This window comes from Parus major, chromosome 2 (assembly GCF_001522545.3).
Source record: "Parus major isolate Abel chromosome 2, Parus_major1.1, whole genome shotgun sequence".
In the NCBI taxonomy this organism is placed as follows: Eukaryota; Metazoa; Chordata; class Aves; order Passeriformes; family Paridae; genus Parus; species Parus major.
This window is the reverse complement of record NC_031769.1, coordinates 65,123,922-65,131,947: the sequence shown is the minus strand read 5'-3', so window position 1 is coordinate 65,131,947 and position 8,026 is coordinate 65,123,922.

Here is an 8,026-nt window from a genome sequence, read left to right as displayed (position 1 = left end):
CCACCTAATGGTATAGTATTACTTTTTCTGTAAAGGTCTCTCACCAGGTGGTGATGTTGTTATCCTAGTCATGATTTGATTGTTTTGGAGGATTTTTGTGCAGGGAAAAGCAGCTTTTTTTTTTTTTTTTCTTCAGGAAAGTAAAAGAATACTGGCATGCTGTAGGAGGTTTCCTATATAGCACTGCAGGATCTGCAACATTTTGTGTCTTCTACACAGTGCCTATGTACTTTAAGTGCTGCTTTTCCATCTGAGTTAACTGTTCTTTGTTACTAATGTTCTAATGTTACTTATTAATTAACCTGTATGGTGCTCTTACTGGATTTGTATGTTGTTAGGGCACAGAAAGGTGTTAATTACAAGTGTATCTGAAAATAATTGCAGTGCCTTGACTAACTTCAGCAACACACCAAGCCAAGACTGGCTCCAATGTTACAGCTGTACCTAAAAGCCTATTAGGCTGCATTCTTTTGTGCTAAGCATTCTACCCATATGAAACAGGTTATAATTTGAAAGAGAAGTCTCTATGAAAATCTGAAATAAGCTGCAGAGATTTTTTTTTTTCCTTTTTGCAAGGACTGCTCTGTGTGTTCATTCACAGGCATAATAAAATAAGTGATGACAATATGTGCCACTATTGTGACATTGAGCTTTGGCATCTGTTATGTTGGATGCCAATTCTGAGAAGACTGGTGTTCAGTCAGAGTTCGTGTTGTCCCTGGAAATGTGTTTGCAGTCACATGCAAACATTGTATCCTTGCATTTAAAAGAGGATTTTCAGTTGGAAATTACACATAAAACTGTTATGAGGAAATATGCCTTCATCTTCAGAACATGTGTTACAAAAAGGATGGGCATTCCTAGTCTGTAGGAATCTATAAGTAACGGATCTATAAGTAACCTTTACCTTACATTTCTATTTTCAACTTCTTAAATGAATCTCCCAGATGTGTTGTTTCCTCTTTGAAGATATCAGCAAAAAGCAAAGAACTGTTTATGTAGAGATTTATTGTTTTTGCTATCAATACTTGCTTTTGGCATGGCCAAGGGTTCAAGAATCAGCTGGACTGCCACTTCATTTTTTACTCAGTGCCTTCTATGAGAGAATAACTCAGCAAAGCACTTTTAGGAGCAGTGTCACGCATACAGTCCTAACCTGTTTCCTGCTTCCTGTTTCTCACTTTGGATGGCATACCAAGATGTGTCAGGAAAAAGCTGGCTGTAATATAATCTGACTAGGATAGAGAGCTTGTTTTCCTGGAATTCTGCATGTTAGCAAAATGCTCAGAGGGCTTTTTTTTCTCAGTTGTTTTTCTGTGGACATTGCTCCAGGTGTTAATATCTTGCAGTTCCTACCATGTGCCAAAAACTGCATTCTTCTCAGTTCTCTTCAGGTTCAGGTCAATGCAATATTTTTGATAACTAACCCCCTATTCCAGTGCACCCCAAAAAGGTAACTTGTTATTTTTGCTTGCTATCTTTTTCTTAAACTTTTCTGGGGCTCACAGATAACATATTTTTTTTTTTTCAGAAACTGTTAAAAGCTCTAAAATTTTTCTCTAATAGTTGGTGATTTTGTACCCTTCCATATTATGTCATGCCCATTGAAATCAGAAGACAGACAATTACTTTAAAAAAAAAAAAGGTACCAAGATTTATCTCTTTATTACTTTTTGTAGTCCAGAGAAATAATTCTATGGATATTGAATTCTGACAGGTTTTTAAAATTTCTATAGTACTTTTCAAAATTACAAACAGTTGCTATATGTGGTAGTTATTAATAATACCAGCGAGAATCTCCCACTTAGACCTGTCAAGCTGACATTATTCTTTCTCACCACTGATTATTACTGTGGGGAATTAACTTATTGGAAATTGGTGCAAACAGAAAGGAGTCACACAGTAACCTTCATCCCTGGAAGTCCTGTCAGCTACTTCTGGTGGTAGTACAGAAGACAAACCAGTGTTCACAGGAGCTCTTAATGACATCTGCCAAATTTTTGCCTGAATTGTGGTGGTTCTTTGAAGGTTGATGGTTTCCCAAGTTTTTTTCAGGAAGAAATTTTAGCTACCCTCTTTCAGAAAATCGTCTCAACCACACACAGATTCTGTATTTTATCTAACACAAAAAAAGAGGGGTATCTCTCTTGAGATCTCTGCCACAGAAATATATAGAAAATTGTGTTCCACAAACTTGACTAAAAAATTACAGGGTTTTTTTTTGAGAAATGGAAAAAGTCAAATTAAAACTGTAATAGTCTAGATAAATTTGTCACTGCTAACCATGATTTCTTAATCAGGCTTATGGATTCCATATGATGGTAACAGAAAAGGAACTTCAGAGCTCCCTTTGGCCTTATCCAAGGTTGCCCAGCTTAAGACTCTGCACCACTTGGGTTGGGTGATGGTTTTGCAGTATGTACAACTTAAAGCATACAGAATATTTTTAGCCACAAGATTTTTTATCTTGCCTCTCCATGAAGAGTAGAAAAAAAGTTGTTGACACAAAAAGATGAAAAGCTATTTTTATTCTACACTGCAAGTTAATTATTGCTATTAATTCTGTGATAGGTTGGTTTTTTGGTGGATTCATGTCATTGTGCACATGGATTTCATAAGTCCAGTCTTTCTCACCCAGGAAGTGAACTCCATATACTACAGCAGTATTTGTTAGCAGCACTGAGTATATCTGAACAACCTCCAATCTCTTGGTTTTATCATTGTGATTGTTTTCACATATGGTGAAAGCAAAATTCTATTTTAAGCCTAAAGTACAAATGGGGAAATAAAATATAGTCAGTAAGAGAGCGTGTACATGTAATTGCATATGGAGTAATCAATGAATAAGAAAGTCACCTATGGCTAAGATAGGGCTGTCAATGTTAAACAAAAAAAAAGGAAAATTGAAGATTAATTTCTAGATGTTACACTTCATGTTACGGGAAATTAACAAAGCGGAGCTGTTTTCTTTGTGACTTTTACATCCCTAATCATTACTGGAGTGCATCTAGGATATTGTGTCCAGTTTTGAATGTTTCCCAACCCATGCAAGACACAGACAAAACCATCTTCAAGCTTCTGCAAAGTTGAAGAAAGAGAGAAGTTAACAAGCTATACAACATTTACATTCTGGTCCTTTCATTCCTTTTCCCCTTGAAGAAGTAAAAAAAAACTCATTATCTTAACTTTTTATTCCCATGTTTACTTGAAATAATAAATTGCAAAGTATTTCATCAGTGCTTGGAATTAGATTATTGCATAAATATCTGTGTAAGACAGAATTCCACACTTGAACTCAAATCCAGTAAAGGACTTCAGGAGAACTATCTTGCCATTAAAGTTCTTAAAGCAGCTTTTTGGACAGAATCCTCAGTTGGAATCTGGAGAAGTTTGACCCTAGAAGGGAAGGGGAACTGCTGCACCTGGCAGCTGGGAGCTGCTGCACATGGTAACTAGGATTGTGCAGTATAGATACTTTCAGTGCTTACAGTATCAGACTGAATTATGCTGTAGCTGTCTGTAGTTCTCTGACTATATCGTATCTCTTTCCATCGGTTTCGAGCTGCAGGATGTGGTTTTGTCCTTGGTCTTTCACCCTCTGTTGCTGCAGCTTTTGGTTCTCCCTTCTGAACTTGCAAATCTGTTGTGTTTTCTTCAGCTCAGCTTGCTCATTTTCAAGTTCTGCTTGCAGCATTTTAAGCCAAGGAGCTAGCTTGTTATATTTAGATAGTGGCTATTGACTTTCTGCCAACTTGTCATCCCTTTCTCCCTGGAATTTTGTTTTCAAGAACAGGTGCCATTTCTGCGTGTATCCTCCTTTTCCTCCCTCAGCACTGTAGAATGATGACCAAGGAGTCAGGCAAGGGCTAAGGTTTACTGTCTGTGGGTACACTGTGTGCATTCCATGTTATCCTTGTGGATGGAGGTTTGTGTAGCTGACACTGAGACAGGCTGAGTTGGCAGAAGAGGGAGGCTTGAGGAGATAGGAGGGTCCTGTTCCAGCTCTGAGGAGCGAAACAAAATTGTATCACTGAAACTCAGGAGGACACAATGGTCAAAAAGTAACTTATTTTCAAATTAAGGGTGGTTTAAAGATCAAAGTGCACATCCCTGCATGTGCTAACAAGCTTAATGAAGATCATCCTGCTATGCATATGATTCTCACTCAATTCTCCACTTAAATTGTGCTCTGCGTAAAGGAGAAGGATGGTAAGATTGGGCTCTGTAAAAGGAGATGTAAGGAGCTCCCTGCTTTATGAGTGGAGAGAATCCTTTTACAGGGATCCTCTTTATCCTTTTATTTCATCTCCCTGTTTTTATTCTTCCTTGGGAGCAAGTGATATCCCAAAATGCTGGAGTAAAGACTCCTTACCAACTTCCAGCATTTCCTGGGGGGAACAACACTTTCTATCATCAACTAATTAGAAGGAGAGGTCACATAGTTTGCAGCATTCTATTCAGAGTAGGTGGAAAAGCAAATGAGGACAAATTTGAGTAAATTTCACCCATACAGTTACTGTAGTAGTGGAATTGTGTCATTCTGCTATTGCGAAACAAGAGGTGACACCCTCTGTCCAGTTTATACAAACTATTTTCTCACCAACTTCAGTGGAAATTTTCCATCTGTGAAGATAAGTCAATGTGGGCAAAATTAAAAAATTGTTAAAATTAAGAAGTTCACCCTTCTACAGTGCCTACAGTCCTTGCACCTGCATCAAGTTCCAGTGGATTGAGAAGTTTAAGGAATGTAATTTTCAGATTTTGGCCTAATATAGAGTAATCCCTTATTTTAAAGCAATAATTTTAAAAAAGGAAGCAAAACTCACCAAAAATCAAAATTCAGCTGTTGGCTAACTATCTGATTATAGAAAATCAAGAAAAAGAAATGTTAACATTAAAGAAAGAAGAAATAAAAAAGTCTTCAATACTCTATGAATTTTTCTCTTTAATGAATCATGAGAAGGCAGATTAAAGGGAGATTTTATTTGCTGAAGACAAAGAAATAAGGCAAAAACTGTTTGAAATGCTACTGAGTCTGTTGGAAGAAGGCTATACATTTTTTTAACTTCATTTCCTAGATACTTTAATAAATTTAGTAATAAACAGGAGCAGAATTTGATCCACCATGTTTAAATATTTCAGTTTACATTTTGCTTACACCACCTGTAACTGACAAAAAAAGAAAACCATAAAAAAGAAAAAACATCTGAGATGCTGGTGGAAACCTCTCTGGGAGTACTTCTTCTTTTGTTGTACTGTATTATACTCCTCTTTATATGTATTTTCATGTCTCTGTTTGACTGTATCAGGCCTGGTATATGTACTGTGTTCTCATGGAAAGGGTCAGATCATACAGTCAAGTTATTCTCTCTGCAATCGTTTGGAGGCTTTATTTGTCATCCAGTGGCTGCCTAGCAAAAGTGTGTAATTTGTAACTTCTTTAGTTTTTAATTCTAATGCTTTCAATTTGTAATAACTGTAATTAAAAATAATTTTATTTAAATATTAATTAAATTCTAAAATAATTTGTAATCAGAATGGGAACTGCAATGCAAATGCATTACTCCCTACATTCATTACTCAGTTAATTCAAGGCACAACTCCAGCACCTGCATTTGGTATTCTTAGCACTTCTCTTTTATGCTATACATCTGTGAGGCCTAGAAGTTACATATAAAGTTTTGCAATATATCTACTACTAATTTTATCAGAGAAGGGTCTTTTCATCACTCAAGCCTCCATGGAATCTTACCATGGCTCCTTCTGGAAAGGGAGTATTGCTAGCCGAGTTCAAATTACCTTCTCCAGGAAACTGTTTCTCATTATCAAAACCTGAGTATGTCTTGAATCAAGAGACAGGGGGTTGAGTGAGAAAGTAAGACATATCTGTTATGGAAGACACTTTAATAATATAATCCAGCAGTGACATTTCTGCAAAAGGCTCCTCAGGAGCACCTACAATGGGATTAAATGATAATTTTTCTGGCAATAAAACATCTCCCAGGCTCCTGCATTCTTTTTTAGTATTGTTTTCTTTTTGCCAGCCCAACATTCTCCTTTTATGTGGTTGCTCTTCCTTGACTAGGGATTACTCCTCTGGGAAAAATGTATCCACACCCAAAGACTCCTTCTAATTGGCTAGGGAGAAAGATATGTTGTTTCTAAAGTGTTTCTATGGCTTAGAGACTCTGAGAGGTGACCCAAAATTTATATGGACTCAGAAGAAGAATTACATTTTTTTGCGTGTTTTCAGAGAATATTCATGGAGATAATGCAGCTGAGGAAAATAGGTATTTTGCTTGGAACTTAATGAATGTATCACTTGGCCTCCTCAGTGTGCACCTTTTTTCATCAGGAGTCCTCTATCAAAAATATGATGGGACTACATGAATGTTCACAGTGATATTCAGCTAATATATTAGCTAATTTCTCTTTCATATATATGTATGCCTATTCCATTTAAACCAATACCTTGGTTTAAAGTGGAAATATAGCCTGGAATATTGGAATGTCAATCACACTGCATGAGACAGAGAAGATCCTGGTCACTTGCCGTGTTGCTGTAATAACTGCTCAGGATATAGATGCCATTTTCCATTTTCAGATTGATTTTTATGTCAATCACCTAACCTTCCTTGACTGAATGCTTTGCTCCCCACTCTCATGTCTCCCCATGCTCTGTACAGTCCATATTGTTCATGTGCATCACTCATGCCGTGGCAGCAAGAGCTGACCTCAAAATCGAACAAAGTCTGTTGATTTAAAAGAGCTTTGCACCAGCTAAAGACCTGTTAGACGGCTCTGTGAACTACCAAGCACTGCCTGGCATACTTTGGCAGGGGAGGGGAGTGTGATAGATAAATGTCATTATAACATGCTCATCCTAGCACATGGCACTTGAAATCCCTCTCATGTTTAGCCTCACCAACAAGAACATACTGCATGCCAGATTTTCCAAGAAGGGCTCAGAAGCACAGGTTGCTTCACAGAGCTGGCAGGCAGTGTCTTTTCTTGCTACTGAGTTGTATATTTCATCCTGAAAATATGAAAAGGAAGCTGTTGGTGGTTCTCTCAAGTCAGTTCTTCCAGGAAGGAGCAACACTGCAGTTCTCCCAGGGGTTCTGAGTATGGTCTCTGTAACCAGTTTCCTAGCTTCAGTGTGAACCAGAATATATACTTGTCCTACAGAATATGTCATGTTAAGTACAGAATTAGTGCATCTTTGAGTGTGAACAAACATTTTGACTGTTAATCTTCAGGAAAACTAATAATATAGCCATAGGAAGAGTAAGGGAGGTGATATTTTCTGAGGAGTCTCATGACAAGGAGCATGGAGCTACAATGGTCCAAGCTAAATACGTAGTCTGGTGGATGTCTGTTCTCCCATGGATTAGGGGTGATAACAGGTGCATCTCTGACACCTTTTTTCCCATTCTCCTTCTGAAAGTATCACCATTGCCTAGTGCACTGTTCCCCTTAACCTTATTGCAGACAAATTGTTTGCATAACAGTTTGTGCATCCTTCCAAAGGAGCTCTTAAAGCCTGGGACAAAAAAAGTGTGCTGCACTTCAAGAAAAAGTTGTGCAGAAACCCAAAGCATAGAAGAAATAAAAATGAATGTGGAAATCCTCTGGTAGTGTTATGTTTCAAACAGTCAATTGTCATTACAATAAACAGGTATGTTTACTTAAGAACACGGAATAATTTATTAGGGAGTGAAATAATCCTGTTGAACAGCACCTTCTCTACACAAATGGATTAACCCACATGGATTGAGACTTCCAACACCTGGTTCTAGGAAAAAGATCAGCAAATGGGTGATCTTAATCTGGTTTCTGTTGTAGATGGCTGTACATTGGGTGAAGTGAGCACAGAGATTCTCAAAGAGCTGACTTTATGGAAGTGTTGCAGAAGGAAATGACACCTACTGTATTAAACCTTTTTTTAAAGGTATCTCTGCACAAGCATCCATGTTTTCTGCACAGTCATGGGTTTTTCATAGCTTTTATACATATCACTTGGATA